This window comes from Monodelphis domestica, chromosome 8 (genome assembly GCF_027887165.1).
Source record: "Monodelphis domestica isolate mMonDom1 chromosome 8, mMonDom1.pri, whole genome shotgun sequence".
Taxonomy (NCBI): domain Eukaryota; kingdom Metazoa; phylum Chordata; class Mammalia; order Didelphimorphia; family Didelphidae; genus Monodelphis; species Monodelphis domestica.
In genome coordinates, this window is record NC_077234.1 from 198,214,986 (window position 1) to 198,233,966 (window position 18,981).

Genomic DNA, 18,981 nt, shown 5'->3' on the forward strand with positions numbered 1-18,981 from the left:
CAGATCTTCACATGTATAATTGATATCATATTAATTATCTTCTCAAGGGGAGGAGGGAGAGAATTTGAAATTCATAATTTTGAAAATGAATGTTAAACTATTTTTGAAGTAATCTATTAGTAAATGTTTAACAACTGACTCAGAAAAAAATGTACCCAGTATACACTTTTAAGTTTAATTTCATAATTAATATTTTTTCCATCACTTCCAAGCCTTGACAATCAACAAAACAATAAACCAAATTCTGATTCCTAGCTTTTGCCAGTTTCTGAGAACAAATGGTCACAATGAAAATTTAACAATTGTCTCTGACAAGCCAGTAGGAAATTACTTCAATCAATAAACATTAATATGTGCCTACTATGTGCTATGCACTGAGGCTACAAAAAGAAAAAAAAATAGTCTTTGCCCTCAAAGAGCTTACAATTTGAAAACATTTTATTCTGTTCAAAGTTTCCCAACACCACCTCTAATGGAGCCTCCTTTCCCTTTTGAAACTATTGAGACTTTGTTGTCATTCAGTTGTTTTTTTTTCATTTGAATTTGACTCTTTTTGACTTCATTTTGGGTTTTCTTGGTAAAGATTACTAGAGTGGTTTGTTATTTCCTTCTCTAGCTCATTTTACAGATGAGGAAATGGAGGTAAATAGGGTTGTCATTTGCCCAGGGTCACACATCTAGAACATTTTAAAGGCTAGATTTGAACTCAGGCAGATGAGTCTTCCTGACTTAAGGTCTGATGCTCTACTCACTGTGTCATTGCTGACATTGAGATTAAGAGGTTAAATAACTTGCTGTGAATTTTAAAACTATTCCATCCTAATCAGACCATACTTTAGAACATTTGATTTAGCTATTTCCTGATCAGTAACAATAGAGATACTTGGAATATCAGAATCAGGTCGTGGGAAGTCCACATTTCTCCACCCTACTCAGTTTAACAAGGTCAGGATGCCTGCACCATACTCAAGATTAAGTATCTGGGAAAAAAGGCAACAGACATGCAGAAAACAGCTGACAGACTCATGGGCTGTCCTAAGTCAAGCTAAGCTATCATTGGTACAGATGAGATGCAGAAAAGTGATGTAAAAACATCCATGTAAGTCACGTCACTTCCTGTCTCTTCCTCTTTCCCCAGAGAGACAACTCTGGCTGGCAGCATACTAAGCATTCTGACATCTTGGTGTGGTGGCAGCTATTGTCTGGGTTAATGGTGAGTTTTTCCCTGGAGCTGATTTCAGGTTCTGGCATCTTGGCTTAGCCTTTTCCCTTTTTGGAGTTCAAGCCTGACTCCTTCCTCCTTCATACTCCAAATACTAGTGGGGGGGGGGGTAGAGAACCTACTCCTTTCCTTCTTCCTCCTCCTTAATCTCCTCCACTATCAATTAAAATGTACATAAAATTTCCAGCTGACTTGGGTTTTTCATTAGAATTTTATAAATAAACAAACAAAAATAATTGTACATTCAGTCTCAGCCATAATTTCACCCTTTATATTGCCCAAGGTTAGATATAGGGGGTTCTTTGGCAGCATTAAGACTTAAACTAAGGACTTCTGGAATGGGGTTTTCCTTTTTATTATATTTTTATTTATATATTTCATATCTATTTGTATTTTATATTATATTTAATATTTATATTATATTATATTTTTATTATATGTTGCTTATCTGGGATGAGATGGAAGTTTAGGAAAGGTACAGGTTTGGGGAGGAGGGAGAAAAAGAAATTCAAACAATGATTTGTGGCCTGAGTAATGGACTAGGATTTTTCTGTTTTAGTCAGATAGAAACTGGTGGGAATGGTGAGTGTATATATGTATTTGTGGGTATTGTTACAAGGGAATCACTTTAAAAGACTGATATATATATTAATTTAAGGTCGCCAAGGAATCAGCTATGTAATTCCTAAATGAAAAACTCAAGTCAGCCGTCAGCCTTTTTTGGAGTTTAATTACAATAGGAGTAAGAAAGGAATTAGAGATATATATAGAGAGAGAAGGGAATAGGGCTTAAATACCCCTTCTGTTTAGGCTGGGCCAAAAGGCCCAAGCCCTTAGATAGCTGGGGCAAAGAAAAAAGATCAGTCCCTATTACTCACGTGTCCAAAATGGAGAAACAGTCTCAGAGGCCCCCACCTTCAGCTTCCTTCAGAGCAAGCTTCCTCAGAGCCCAGCAACCACACCGACCCAAAAACTCCACCTCCTCCAGTCTCCAGACCCTCCTATCTTGAAGGACACCATCCAAGTTGCCTCCCCTCAGTCCTCACATCTACCAATCACTCTTCATCAATTTCCCTGTCAATGGAGGCTCTCGCTTAACCCAGGACCACCCAGAGGTTTCTGGCTTTTGCACATGTCTGTTGAAGGTCATATTTTCAAATGATTAAATCTATACTCCTTTGCTACAGCCCTTTCTAAATCCTGTTAACTTGAGTATGGTAGAGATTGGAATAATTAAATTTTGATCTAGGCTGCAGCCCTTACTCAATCCTATTAGGACTGAATAGGGTGGAGTATCTCCATTGTATCAATTCTAAAATCAATCAAGACTCAAAGAAATTCCTGTTCTATGCTTAAGCATAGGTCAAAGTCCTTTCCATTGTTCAGCAAAGGGTTTCTGTCCTAAAGTAATCTTAAGAAGGGAAGAGAAGGAACCTCCCATGCCAATGGGGTTCCCATTCCAATAGACTATCAGTAAGAAATTTTCCAAGTATGAAATATCCCAATGGTGAAATTTCCAACATTTATAAGTCTAAGGAATTTTGAGGTTTACAATCCCCCCTGATGATCATTGGGAGACTAGTCTCCCCATTGATCATTTAACATAATCATTTTGTAGTTCTAAATTCACTTCTAACTAAAGATATACACAATATTCAATTTTCTAGGAGAAATTAGAATAGTGAGAGAGGAAATAGAAAAGAAAAGAAAGCAAAACCAATGTTTGCTAGGCGCATTGACAGAAAGCCAAATTAGGGGCAGTCCCTTTTGGCATAAATGTTACAATAAATGTTCAATCAAAAGTTCAGTCCAATCAATCACATCCAAAGTTCATTCTTGATCTTCTTGATGAAGTGTAGGTTTTTGGCATCTTTCTGCAACAGTTCATTCTCTGGATATAAAAGTTTCAAGCTTCTTTCTTGAAGATCTTTTCTCGAACAAAATCAAAATCTTTGAAAATTTTTTATAACAGTAAAATCTTAAACAAAATTCTTGGATTTTTATAAAAATACAATCTCAAACAAAAAAATTCAAAAATTCTTAGATTTTAAATTAAAATACAGTATGCTGCTGAGAATTTTGTTGGTTGTATGATATTTGTGCCAATTTTAAAATGGCTGAATTAAAATAATTTTTTAAATGAATATTATAGAATATTCACTAGCTATGTGACCCAGGGTAAGACACTTGTTCTTGTGTGCCTCAGTTTCCTCAACTATAAAAATGAGATGGAGAAAGAAATGGCAAACCATTCCAGTATCTTTGCCAAGAAAACCCCATTTCAGGACTGAAATGACTGAACAGCAGAATAATAATTGCACCATAGCAAATTATGAATATGAGAAATTTGTAGAAATATGGGAACAATATATATGACAACTACAATCGTGTTAAGCAAAAGCAACACCATGAGGCATCTTATCTTAGATTGCCTGCAATGATCAGTCTTGGAATCAGAAAATAATGCTTTATGCACTCATTGACTTTTCTTTACATTCCTACTACTTGTCCTCAAGTGCTAGCAGCTCTTGATAGAAAAAAAGGGGGCTACAGGTATGGGATGTTGTATGCCCTGTCAGAACAGATGGAGTCACTTTTTCCATTGGTTCTATTTAATCTCTATTTTTATTACAAAGTAAGATCATTGTGGGAGGTATAACAAAATTCATCAGTAAAACATTTTTAAAATTATCTGGGATTAGGAAGAAGAAATACTGGAAACTACCATGGCTGTAACTTAACTGAAGTATTTCTGTGGGAACCTTGTGCCTATTAGCAGCTCTGAGCCTCTGGGGAAATTTCTCTCCTTGGAGAGGGAAGTAATTGCTACTACCTAGACTGATTTACCAAGGGGCTTAGTCCCACGGGAACCATGTGCTTAGCAGTGGGAAGGGTTCTCCAGAGGGAATAGCAGCTCCAGAACTTGAAGAAGGCATTCATGTACTGTAAGTAAGGTTTGAAAATTAAGACTCTCTGCACTTGAAATTTGCATCCACTCTATGTAGCTACCCACCAGAGGATTTGAGTAGCATAAATCTTGACTTAACAAAAAAAGCAAATATCTTCTTTCCACAGAGAATAACATTTTTTTTGGCATTAAAATATCCACTTATTTATCCTTCAGTATTTCAATGGATTGTGGCAGCTAGGTAACTCAGCAGATAGAGCCCAGGCAGAGTCAGGAGGACCTGGGTTCGAATGTGACCTCAAACATTTCCTAGCTGTGTGAGCTTGGGCACTTTACCCCATTTGCCTAGCCCTTGCTCTTCTGTCTTAGGGTTATTACTATGAAAGAAAGTAAGACTTAAAAAGACACAATGATGGATTTCTGAATTCATTGATGTGTGAGTCCTTCTTCACCCTCTTCTCTAGTATACTATCTCCTTTATGTGTTTTTGTGATCCTACTGCCTAGTTCTTTTATTTTTCTCTTTTCGGTCATCATTAGTGGTTCATCAAAGCTTTGTCCTGGACTTTCTTCTCCCTTGGTGACTTCATCAGTTTCCATGTGTTCAATTATTATCTATGCAGATGATGCCCATGCATATAATATATGTGTGTGTGTGTGTGTGTGTACACACATACATAATTGTATGAATCCAGTTTCCCATATTTCCCAAGAATTGGACTTCGTCGTCATTATGCTCCCTAGAAACTTCTTCACCAGTAAGCTCATCTCCCTAAGAGATTTCATCAGCTTTGGCATTCACGCCTCTTACCAGAGGCTGGAGGGCAGAGAAGAGTATTCCTCTCAAAACCTTCATTGGAAGAGGCCAGCCAGCTCTTCATTCCCCATCAGTTCCTCTTCTTATACTGGATACTGCCATGCCCCATCTTCCCTTTTGACTTTCTTTTGAGTATTGCCTTTCCTCATTGCTCCTTGAGGCCAGGTACAGTCTTCCCTTTTCTTATTTGTATCCTCAGCACCAAGCAAAGTTCTTGGCTCATGTTATCATTGTTGAGTTGTTCACTTGTGTCTGACTCTTCGTGACTTTACCGGCCACAGCTATCCATGGGGTTTTCTTGGCAAGGATACTGGAGTGGTTTGTCCTTTCCTTCTCCAGTGGATTCTTTTGCCAGACAATCAGAGGCTAAGTGACTTGCCCAAGGTCATATAATGAGGAAGTTTTTGAGTTTGGATTTAAATTCAGATCTTGCTAACTCCAGGTCTGGTGCTCTAACCTCTGAAGACACAACTCATAGTAGATGCTTAATAAATGTTTATTAACTAATTGAGAGTATTTGATCTAAGCTTTAGTCCTGCACTGCCAATTGCTTATTTGATGTTTTAAACTTGAGGGAAATTAATATTAAACTTTATTATTTATTAGTAATATTTTTTTCTATATGAAACCTTTCATAAACCTTGAGTTTTGAAGGTCAGCCTACATCCAAATAAAGTAATTTACTCCCAGCTTCCAGGAATCTAACTGGGCTGGAGCCTGTCGTCTTTTGTTAAAGTCTTTGAAAGGTTTAAGGCCCTTCTTTATCTGTAAACAACAGCACTCTCCCTTAGGCATTTAAAAGAAGGGTTGGCCAAGGTGAACTTTCACTTACTGAAGGGTAGCCTGGTTTCCTCCCCGGTGAGGAAGTAATGGGGGAGGAGTTAGATCTCTATATCCACCTCCTCTTTCAAAATAACCATTCATTAGGACTGCCAGGGTAGATCCAAAGGATGAATTGTCAGGCCAATCAGAAAGAGGACACACCTCGCTCTAAAAGAGAAGATCTGGACTCCAGGAGCATCTTTCTGGGAAGAGGCAGACACAAAGGAGCCATCTGTTAATAGATCACAGGCCCCTGTTAATAAACAATGCTATTCTAGGGAAATGGCCTCTTATTATTTATTGATTGTTCTGTTGCTACAAAATGAACATAACTCTAAAATATGATTCATTCTTTCCCTACAACCTACCCCTCTTCTGGACTTTCCCATTTCAGTTGAAAGATTCAGTATTCTTTTCATTCATTCAGTTTTGAAATCATATTGAAATTATCCAGGACTCCTCAATGTTCTTTACCTCCAATCAATTACCAAATTACCTCGAATCAGTTGACAAATCTTGTCAGTTCTACCTCCAGATCTCTAGCAGCTGACTTCTTTCTATTATCACCACTTTAGTTAAGGAACTCATACCTCTTACTAAGATGATTTTAATAGTCTCCTAATTAGTTACCCTGCTTCAAATCTCTCCCCATTTCAATTCATCCTCCATATAGCTGCCAGAGTGCTTTTCCTTAAGCAGAGATCACTCCTCTGTTTAGTCAACTCCGGTGATTGAATATAGCCTCTAGGAAAAACAATATAAATTCCTCTATTTAGCTTTTAAAGCCCTTCCCAACCTGACAGCAATCTATATTTCTAGTAGCATAAATTACTTCTACTCCATTCTGTGATCCAGCCTTCTTTCTGTTCCTCATTCTTGACACTCTATATCCTATCTCTATTCCTTTGCACTGTCTGCCTAGTATGACTAGAATACACTCCTTCCCCACTTCATAAAGTACTTCACTTAAGATTCAGCTCAAAGGAGACTTGCCAAGATGGCATAGTAAGAGGAAAGAATTCTGCTCAGCTCCTACTCACAGCTACAACTCCTGCAAAGATTGAATGAATAGTAATGGGGTAATCTAAAGGAAATTATGAGTGCTTTATGTTTTCTAATCATTACTTTTTCTTTTTATAAATTCTGATGAGTTAGTGATCTGATTATATGTAAGTAATTGACACAAAGATAATTCCTTGGGTTAACCCATGAAACAACCACCATAAAAGGTGGACATTTTGAGAAGATATGGTGCATCATACACTCAGCTGTTTGAAATTCCATATTCAATGGAATTCATGGTATGCCTTTTGATATGATACTAAAAATTCTTAGCCCAAATATGTGGTTCTCTATTGTATTGTGTGATGTCATCTCAACTTAGCTTTTGTCAATTGGATAAAAACCCCGATACTTTTTTAGCTTCATCTTTTGGGTTATACTTTGTAGAATTCTGAATTATATTTCATATTTTTACCTTGTGGAGATGGCCTCTCCCTAATACTGGTGCTTTTCTCATTCACAGACATCTATTGGTCCTTTTCTGGGCATTGTTGGGATACTTTCCAGACCAGGTGAACCAGGGACCTCAATTCCTACAGGGTTAAGAGTTTTCTAACTTGGCTTGTGTGATTCAATGTGTCTTCCTTGGATCTATTCATCCTTGTGTTACTTGGGAAAGCTAGTATCTCTGGTGAGATACCTAATTCTATATATCAGAAGGAAGTCCAAGAATTGCCCTTATTTTTGCCTTTAGGGTTATAGAGTCAAAGATTTCAAGCAGGAAGAAAATTTAGAGATTATCTAGTCCCTCATTAAACAGCTGAGGAAACTGAGGTCCAGCAAAGTTGTGACTAGTCCCACATAACACAGGAAGCAAGTATTTGTTCATCGCACATTTCTTTTGAGTTACTTGCAATTCCACTTTGCTCATAGAGCCCAGATCCTTCTTTGATGTGGACATAACATGCTGGATGGTACTGTGCCAGTGTTTCCTCTGTTTCACAATCGATAGCAAAGTTCTTCAGAGAGACATTAAGAGTGTTCTTATATTGCTTCTTCTGATCTCCATGTGGACTGCTTGCCTTGTGTGAGTTCTCTGTAAAATATTCTTTTAGACAAACACATTTGGAATTTGAATAACATAACCAGCCTGTCAGAGTTGTGCTTTCTGCAGAAGAGTTTTAAAAATGCTTAGCAGCCTAGCTTGAGAAAGGACTTCAATGTCTGGTACCTTAACTAGCCAAGTGATCTTCAGAATCTTCCTAGGATAATTAAAATGGAAGCGGTTCAATTTTCTGGTGTGGTGATGGAATACTGACCAGGTTTCACAGGCATACACCAATGAGGTCGCAGCAAAAGCTTTGTAGACCTCAGTCTGGTAGGCAGCCTACCATATTTTCTTTCAGAGCCTCCCTCTGAACTAGCTCTGGCAATGAATGCACCAATCTCATCATGTATGTGGACATCTTGTAAAGTATTCTGCCAAAGTAAGTGAACTTATCTACAGCATTCAACAGTTCTCTCTTTGCTATCTATAACTGATGGTTCCTTGTGTGGCTGGTGCAGTGCTAAGTGATTGAGAACCTCTGATTTTGGTTTTGATTATTCTGGTGAAAGGGTAGCATTGAGGCAACTCATGTTTCTATTTTATCAAAACTACATTCAGGAAATAAGGAAGTGTGTAAATCTTGAAATTAGCAGACTTGTGAATGTTAAAAATTTCCACATTGAGGAATCTTCCATTGGAACAAATTCCCTACTGGGAAACATTCCCCATTTTGATGTGAGAACTCGCCAGGATCAGAAATGGGAGGACCTCTACTCCACCCATACTTAAGACTGCTGTAGGGGAGAAAAATCCTTGCTAAACAAAGAAAGTACTTGGACCCATGCTTATAATAAGGCAAGGAGTTCTTTGAGCCATGCCTGTTTTTTAGAATTGATACAGTGAGATGCTAGGTACCTAAAAGGGTCAGGCAAGTTTTCTCTTAATGAGATTAGTTGACTCAGCTGTGTTTTCACTGGTTCAGATTTACTGAGGAGATTAGTCGACACAGCAGCATTTTTTCTGGTTCAGACTTACTGAGGAGATTAGTCGATTTAGCAGGAATTCAGAATGGGCAGTCCTTTGGAAAACGTCTACAGTGATTGGTAGATGTAAGGACTTAAGGGAGGTGACATAGGAGAAAAACCCCTATATAAGAAAAAGCAGAATCTCTTGAAAAAAAATCCTTTTGGAGGATCTCTGATGAGGATCTCTTGGGAAGAATCTCTTGAGAGAGGCTCTGGAGAAGGGAAGCTCTTGGAGGACAATCTCTAAGGAGGTCTCGCTGGAGCTCCTCTGAGGGGACTCTCCCTCTGGAGGCTCTGGAGAGAGGCCCTTTTAAACAGTCTCTGGCTGGAAGGCTCTTTAAGGAGGACTCTGGCTGGAACTCTCTCTGGTGAAGTCAGCTGAGATGGAGCTGGCCTGGTGTCACTAGAATCCTTGCTTAGAAGACTGACTGACTGATCTCTCTCTCTTAAGACTCAGGTCTAGGCCATGTTGGCTTAAGGCCCTTCATACTTATTCCCTTTTTCTCTCTTTCTCTCTTTTCTTTAATTCCACATTTGTAGTAATTAAAATCTCTATAAAACCCAGTTGACTTGGGTATTTGAATAATTGGGAATATTTCCCTGGCGACCACCTTATATTTGATTTAAAAACCAAGACACTGTAGTGAAACATATTTTCTGTGGTCAAATTTACTCACCCTCTCTTATATCTATCACAATTTATATCTTCCACCATTTTAACTCACTACAGTTTACAACATCACTTTTTTAACTGTTACAGTTTAAGGCCTTCAACCATTTTAAATCTAACAAGTGCTTCCATATGATTTCTATTATGACCTTTCTTGTGGGTAGCTCCCAAATCTTTATCTCTACTTATGATTTTTTTTGGAGTTAAAGCAAAGTGATTTCTTCTTTTTTTTTAATATCCCCCCCACCCCCATGGTTATATGATTGTTTCCTTTCCCTCTTCCTTCCCCATTCCTGGAGTTGACAAGCAGGAAATAGGAAATAGGAAATAGGAAAACCTATTTCCATATTATTCATTTTTGTGATAGAGTAATCTTTTCCCCAAATCATATACCCATATAAACAAGTGATAAAACATATATTTTCTTCTGCATTTCTACTCCAACAGTTCTTTCTTTAGCTGTGGATGGCATTCTTTGTCATCTACTTATACTCTTTCTACTAAACTCAATATCTACAATTGTCAGATGAATATCTTCATCCTTATGTCCTACTAGCACCCCAGAGTCAATACTTCTAAAACTGAAGCCAACGTTCTCCTCTTAAATTCCTCCAATTTACAGGATCAATAGATAATACACTTTGCAAATGGTCTAAAAACTATATAATTTTGAGTATCTTCTTTTCCCTCTTCCTCATTTTTACTACTCTACTGCCACTCATTACAAATTCACCTAAATGTGGCTTTTATTGCATAATTCTCATTTTTTTTCCTGGGATAGCAGGCAATTTTACAATTCTACCAAGAGTTTATTAGTATGTCTGTCTCTCCATAGCCCTTATGAATACTTCTATCTTTTATCATCTGTGCAACTTGGAGATTACCACTTTCTTTTGCGTTAGGATTGTGTCTGTTTATATCTTTAGAATTTCCTTCTCAGCCATTTCTTGTCCATCCTGAGCTGACTTTTATCGAATTTCTAGTTACTAACTGTGCTTCCTCTGAAATATGTATATGCCTATGTACATATTTTCAGTAGAATGTATATTCCCCAAGGACAAAATTTTTTTTTGAATCCCACAATCAAACAAACATATGGTTTTGCACCCTATAGGTACTTAATAAATTTTCGTTAAATTGGAATTGGTTGAAATTTATTCTCCGCAAATTCAGGATACACTTTAGAATTTTTTTGTTACTATAGCTTCTAAGATTGGTCATGTTCACTCAAGGTCCTCATCAGTTATATTATTACAATCAGTTCCTTCTTGTTGATTAGAGTAGGAGTTCTTCATAATTTCCTTAACTTTTTTGAAGAATGAAATTATAATGAAAGCAAGTCAAAGATTTATCAGCTGCTTTGTCTTTGGCAAAGATAGAATTCTGGCAGATGTCCAGATTGTGGAAGTCCCCCATCACTACCATCTATCTCATCCCTTTGTGCCAGCCCTGTGTTTTCTAAACTCCTTGTCCATTTCCCCATCCAGATAAATGATCTATGGTACATTCCCAGAACACTATTGCTTCAGTTTTTATCTCCACCCAAAGGCTTCCCTTTGCTGATATCTTTTGAATACATAATGTTACCCTGCTACCATTTTTTAAAATCTGTTCCATTCCTTTTGAATAATATTCCTTCTGAATCTGTTAGCAATGAGTTCTATTCCACTAAATCTTAGGGATAATAATGAGGTCAAATTTTCCTCAACTCTAAATTCACTCTGTTTATTAATCATGCTGTGTATTGTGAACAAACATCTTTATAGACATGAAGATATGGCTTTTATCATTGGCACCCTTCTTGGATTTTTTTAGAAGCAGGAGATTAGTCTGATCTGGGATTTCATAGGAAATCCACATTGAGTAACTCTCACCAGCAACTCTATTTGTATAAATTTATAGTCTGAGGCATTGCTTGGAACCCTCACTGAGAGGGTAAGTGATATACCATGTTTACAGCTCTAATATGTGACAGATTCTGGTTTGAAATTCAGGTCTGCCTGACTCTTAAAACCTGCCCCCCCTATCCCCCCTCTTCATTCTTTGATGCTGCCTTTTCTTGGACTTTATTTCCTGCGAAATATTGAGATCTTCGCCTACTACTCTGAAAATAGAGTTTTGGTTTAAAAACTTGTTTCACAAAAGAAGCACTTCAAAACTCATAATGAAAATACCTCACATGTACCAAAACCCTTCCTCCAACATTATCTCTAGTACTTTGACATCTTCCTGAGATAAAAATCATTATATCCATTTTACAAATGAGAAAACTGACATTAAGTGATTTTATCTGCTAGGTAGTGATATAATTCTAAATGGCACTAGAATTCTATTTTGCCGATTCTTAATCTAGTGCTTTTGCCTTTAACAATAACTTTACTCTCAAATTCTGCTTGGAAGAAGGGGATGGATAGGAGTAATTTGTTTCAAAGCTCACGAAGGTGGCTAAGAAGGTACTAAGGAGAACTTAGAATTCAGTTAGACATTAAAGAAGCCAAGATCATCCACTGCATCCTGAGCCATCACCAGTGCTCCTGATTTTTGTCTGGCCATTGGATTTGGAGGACTCTGGATGAGAGAATGATCTGATAGCTTTGTGCAACTCTGCCTCACTTAAATCCAATTTATGTTCCACTTGAAAGATATTAGCCGTAATGTCATTTTCCTTTTCTTCTGTATGAAGGACAACTCTCAAACAATGATTTACACTTGAAATGTATTTTTATTTTATTTTTTCTATTTAAATATTAAAATTTCCCACCATGATTACATGATTCATAATCTCCCCTTTCCTTCTTCCCTCCCTCTCCCAGAGTTGACAAGCAATTCCACTGGGTTATACATTAATTATCACTCAAAACCCATTTCTCTGTTATTCATTTTTATAATAATCTTTTAAAATCAAAACCCCAAGTCACATACCCATAAAAAGAAGTGATATATCATATGTTTTCTTCTGCATGAAATGTATCTTTAAATACTATGATTGTATTGATTTGGAAGACTACTGAAACATGAAAATCCTCAATCCAACCTTGTCAAGTTCATGCCCTCCCCAAAATTTTGCCATGGGGGTACCCAAGTATACTGGAGATATTCCTCAATTTTCCTGATATTGAAAAGGTACAAGTGGAACATAATGACTATTCCTGGCCATGTTACATGGTAATGTGGTCACAGACAATCAGCCCATCTTTTCTTGCTATGATATAATTTCTTGATGACTTCTTTTACTCCTATTTTATAAAGCTTCTCATTAGTTATATTAGTTACTAATTATATGGTCTTGTCACATCCACCATGAACTTCTTCATTGCCCAGTGTGATACTCTTTTAAAATCATTTGGAGATGATTACATTCCACATGTCAGGAATCCAGTGATTTTGGTAGAATGTTGCTTTTGAAAATATGGGCCTTTGCTTTCATAGGATGCTTTAGGTCTTTAAAATAGCTTTGTAACTTCTTGAAAGCAATCCAACTCGTTATCTTTCCCTCGTTTGATTTGGAGCCCACCTCAATGTTTATCTCTCCTGACCACCCTAGAATTGTACACTGATAGACAAAGTTTCTACAGGTTGTCAATCCAAATGTATGTTGTCATCTGGACAATAGGTATTCTTCACTTATTTGGGTTTTGGATGGTCAGGTCAAATTCTTTTAAGTGTTTATTGATTTCTTCTGAGAGGTTTTGTACTGTTCTGGGGCTTTTTCTGATTCAATTAGTGCAATGCCATTCCCAAATAGGAACTTCTGAGGGATTTCGCAAACCACAGGGGATCCTTTTTAAATTTAGACTCTGCCCTGGCTCTCCTTCACTGTACTGGCAAATACTTTTGGCATTCCTCTATTGTATGCCTTACCAATATTTGTGATCAGAAAGGTATTTTTGTTGTTGTTGGATATTTCAAAAGTGTGAAGTAGAATAGAGGAAGAAGAGGGTCCTGGACAGAAACCTAAGAGATATCTATGAGGATCTAGCAAAGGAACAGGAAGTGGCCAGTTAGGTAGGAGGAAAACCAGGAGAGAGTAGTATCCCCAGAAACCTACAAAAGAAGAGAGTATCAAGCAAGAGAGAATGATCAACTGTATCAAAGGCTGCTGAGAGGTCAAGGAGAAGAGGCCAGTTGGATCTGGCAAATAAGATCAAGTAAAAAGTCCTCAGATTGGCATTCAAAGTCCTTTACATCCTTGCCTCCTCCTTCCTTTCTTGAATTGATACCTTATTTCCTACCATGGAACTTGATCTAGGTATCTCGACTGTTCCATAAACAAGATGCTCCATCCTTCCACACTGCATTTTTTTTATTTGAAAATTTTTATTTAATTAATTAATTTATAATATTTTCCCATTGTTACAAGATTCATGTTCTTTTCCTCCCTTCCCTCCACCCCCTCCCATAGCTGACACACAATTCTATGAGTTTTACATGAGTCATTGATCAAAACCTATTTTCATATTATTGATATTTGCATAAGGGTGATTGTTTAAAGTCAATATCCCCAGTCCTATCCCTATCGAACCATGTGATCAAGCATTTGTTTTTCTTTTGTGTTTCTACTCCCACAGTTCTTTCTCTGGATGTGTATGGCATTCTTTCTCATAAGTCCCTCAGAATTGTCTTGGATCATTGCATTGCTGCTAGTAGAGAAGTCCATTACATTCTATTGTACCATAGTGTATCAATCTCTGTGTACAATGTTCTCCTGCTTCTGCTTCAATTCCTGGAGGTTGTTCCAGTCTCCATGGAATTCCTCCACTTTATTATTCCTTTTAGCACAATAGTATTCCATCACCAACATATACCACAATTTGTTCAGCCATTCCCCAATTGATGGGCATCCCCTCATTTTCCAATTTTTTGCTACCACAAAGAGTGCAGCTATAAATATTTTTATACCTGTCTTTTCCCTTATTATCTCTTTGGGGTACAAACCCAGCAGTGCTATGGCCAGATCAAAGGGCAGACAGTCTTTTATTGCCTTTTGGGCATAGTTCCAAATTGCCCTCCAGAATGGCTAGATCAATTCACAACTCCACCAACAATGAATTAATGTCCCAACTTTGCTACATCCCTCCAGCATTCATTACATTCCTTTGCTGCCATGTTAGCCAATCTACTAGGTGTGCCACTTTGCTTTTTCCCTGACTGCCCTCATACTGTAATTTTCTCCCTCCTAGGTTCTGTCTAATGACTTCCTTGGCTTCTTTAAAATACTAACAAAATTCCAGAATACTGAAAAGCTTTTCCAAACTCTCTTATAGTGCCTTATCTATGTTCATTATTTTCTAATTATCCTGCATAATAATAGCTAACATTTATGTCATACTTACTTGATCCCAGGCACAGTGTTAAGAGTAATGATAATCTCATTTTATCCTTACAACAACCCAATCATAAGAGAGAGGTGGTATGATTATTCCCATTTTACAGATGAGGAAACGGAGGCAAACAAGGATTAAGTGATTTGCCCAGGATCATAACCACAACTACTACTACTTGAGAATGAATTTGAACTCCTGTCTTCCTGATTCAAAGTCCAATACTCCTTCTAACCATTGCAATACCTAGCTGCCTTTGCTAGCTTGTTTGTGTGTGTGTGTGTGTGTGTGTGTGTGTGTGTATACATATATATATATATTTGTATCTTATCTCCATTATTAGTTTTGAGCTCCTTGATGTCAAGGACTGCCTTTTATTTGCTGCTTAGTACAGTGCCTGGCATATACAGTAGGATCTCATTTTACAGGAACTCAAAACATGCTAATTCAGTCCATGCAATTCATAATCTACAAAAATAAAAAAATACATAAAATAAAAAATTTTAGTTACATGCTAAATCCATGTCATTTTCCCAAGCAGCTTAAAGTCTTGCAGGAGTTTGTCTGATCACACTCATTCTCCATCTGAGAAGTGATAGTGTGAGTCATTCCATTGTTTTGTCCCAAACATTAGCTCCTACATTACTCTTTGCCTGGAGTTCTCAGTTGTAATAAGGTATGTTCCCATCAGAGTAGGGCTTCTCTTTGTTTCATTAACACTATTTAGTTATTAATAATGGTTTCCCCTGAGGTTGGGAGGACCTGGGCTTGAATCTGGTCTCAGACGCTTCCTAATTGTGTGACCCTAGCCAAGTCACTAAATCCCAGTTGCCTATCCCTTGCTATTCTTCTGTCTTAGAATTGATACTAAGACAGATGGTAAGATTTTAATAATAATAATAATAATAATAAAAGGTATGATCCCTAAGTATAAAAGTAGCAATGCTGGTAGCTCTGATAAAACTAAGAAAAGTTATGAAGTCATAAAAGTATATCTGTATATGAAATATTTATTAAATAGAGGGGTTTTCTGTTATGTATAATTTTCAGCTTACACAATGTGGAAAGGAAACAAGACTAACAGTTGGTGGGGGAAGGGGCAACTGGGGGTGGCAATTGGGTCTTGTGACTAGCATTTCCTTCCTGCCAGGCTTCCTTCCTTCCTGGTGTTGGAGGTGGGAGGAATGTTGGCTTCCCAGTCTGGATTAGGAGTGTCTCTACTCGGTTCAGCCCGAAGACACGGGCCCAACCATCTCTAAAAGTTAGAACTGTTCTTGTTGCTTTCTGTCTACTGCTAAGATTCTGAAATTGACAACACTGGCACAGATATAGCCTAGATGAGAGTGGGAGAAACCCTCCACCAGCCTGTGAGGCCTGGCCTCAGCTCCAAGGCTGAGAAAGCCTCCAACCTTATTTAGGGACCTTCCTCTTCCCCTTTCCCCTGATATCTCTCCAAACCAAATTTGTTATTAAAATTTCTCTTATTAGAATATCACAGTCAGATTAGTGGACTATCTTTTCTGGGCATAGAGGGAGCTGAACATCAACTTAGTCATTCAACGGCAAATGGTTCTTATCGGACTCCTGCTCCGGGCAGGGGGCATCTTTCACCTTTGTCTCACCAGTAACAATATTTCCTCTCTCCCTAAAACTCCTCCATTCCCTGCTACAAACCTTCCTTATCCCCTGTTTTTTTAATTCCCCATCTTTCAGTATCAATATTATAGTTTTTGGTGAGCCAGCTAGGGACCTGGGACCACCACTCTCATTCCTCCAACTTTCATTCTGCTGAGATCCCTGAGGAAAGAGGAGGTCTGGGCCTCCTTCAGCCCGGTCCTGCGGTGTTTCAGGGGATGCAGGTCCAGAGGGTGCCTTTGGAAATAGCTGAGTTTGACCTGCTGGACCAAGATTCTCTGCATGAGTCCCAGGAGCAGACCCTCATAGAAGAGGTACCTCCGTGGCCCCAGCATAGCTACAAGTACTGGCTCCTCCCTGGTCACTGGACTCCTGTGCGTTATGAGAGGTTGGCACTCAGGGGGAGCTGGAGAACATCTTCGTGGTCTGGTTGGGCAGTCTGGTGGCCTTCCTGGGCTACCTGCTCCTCCTGAAAGGATTCTTCAAGAACATTTGGGTCTTCCAGTTCTGCTTGGTTATTGCCTCCTGCCAGTACTCACTGCTCAAGAGGATCCAGCCTGATGCTGCCTCTCCCATGCATGGTCACTACTGGGTGATCACATACAGCCAGTTTGAAGTACATAGTGCAGCCCAGCTGATGTGGTTAGAGAAGCTGTAGGCATGGCTGCAGTACGTGGAGAAGTACCTCATCTACCTGGCTGTGGTGCTCAATGCTCTCACTGGTGAAGCCCACACCCTCAGTGGCTGCCCTGACACTCTGCCTCTACTGTTGGGGCCCTCCTGATGACAGTGGCTGGCCTGAAGCTCCTGCCTTCAGCCTTTTGCTGCCCCCTCAGCAGTACCTGACTTTGGCCTTCACAGTCCTGCTCTTCCATTTCAACTATCCTCGCCTTTCCCAGGGCTTCCTGCTGGACTACTTCCTTATGTCCCTGCTTTACAGCAAGCTATGGGATTTGCTGCACAAACTCGGCTTTGTGCTCACCTATATTTCTCCTTGGCAGATTATCTGGGGCTTGGCCTTCCATGCCTTTGCGGCAGCCCTTTGCTGTGCCCCATTCTGCCATGATGTTCCTGCAGGCCCTGCTCTCTGCCCTCTTTTCCACTCCTCTCAACCCCCTGGGCAGTGCTGTCTTTCTCATATCCTATGCTCCACCCCTCAAGTTTTGGGAGCGAGACTACAATACTAAGAGCGTGGATCACTCCAACACCAGCTTGTCCACCCAGCTGGATTGGAACCCTGGTGCCCATGACAATAACCTCAACTCCATATTCTACGAGCATCTGACACTCTCCCCACAGCACACGTTGTGTGGAGACCTGGCCCTTGGCCGCTGGGGCAACTACAGCCCTGGGGGCTGCTTCATCCTGGCCTCTTGACTCCCTCCATGTCCTGGTGCACCTCATTGAGGTCGGCAACGGCCTTGTCACTTTCCAGCTGTGGGGCCTGGAGTTTCGGGGGACCTACTGCCAACAGCGGGAAGTGGAGGCCATCACTGAGGGTGTGGAAGAAGATGAGGGCTGCTGCTGCTGCGAGCCGGGCCGGGCTGCCCCGGTGCTGTCCTTCAATGCTGCAGTGCTGGCTGGCCTGGGAAGTGACCGCCAGCAAGTGTGTGCAGGAAGGCTATAGCATCAGCGACAACACCGCGGCCTCCATGTTGCAGGTGTTTGACCTGAGAAAGATCCTTATCACCTACTGCCTCAAGAGCATCATCTACTACATGAGCGGCTCTACCAAGCTGGAGGCCTGGCTGAGCCATGAGGGCATTGGGGAAGCCCTCCAGCCCGTGTATGCGCCCGGCTACGCCTACTTGGACCCCACCTTCTCCCTGAGCGTGGACCAGGACCGGCCTCTCACTGCCTGCCTTTTGTGCAGTCCATCTCTGCTTGGATCCAATACTGTGCCTCAAGGAGGGGCCAGCCAATGGAGCATGACTGGAACTCTCCTCTCGTCGCCCTGTGTCTTCCCGCTGAACCCAAGGAGAGGCACTCCTAATCCAGACCGGGAAGCCAACACTCTTCCCACCACCAACACCAGGAAGGAAGGAAGCCTGGCAGGAAGGAAGTGCTAGTCACAAGACCCAACTGCCACTCCCAGTTGCCCCTTCCCCCACCAACTGTCAGTCTTGTTTCCTTTCCACAACAAAGGGTCTTGAAAGAGAATGTCTATAAAAGAGGGTCCTTACTATATAGTACTATATAATATAATATATAATAAATGTAAAAAATCATATGTGATTATGTATATTTATATATACATTAATATATTATATAAAGTTCTAAAATAAATATATGACAAATGTTATAATAAATATATAAATGTTTATTGATTGATTAGAAATCATAGAACAGTCACAGATCAACATGGGTAGACCACTTTCTTACTTGGAAGACAAGGAATAACCAAGGAAATCACAGATTAATTAGGGCAAGAAAAAAAAAGTACTAACATATGTTGTCTCATTTTATCCTAAAAGAACCCTGTGAGTTTGGTGCCATTATTATCCCCATTTTA

At 39.4% G+C, this 18,981-nt stretch overlaps 1 pseudogene; it reads left to right on the forward strand.

Moving 5' to 3' along the window:
• LOC103101868 (pecanex-like protein 3) overlaps window positions 1–18,462 on the forward strand; it is a 59,525-nt pseudogene extending 41,063 nt beyond the window's left edge.
• Window positions 18,463–18,981: the final 519 nt, after the last annotated feature.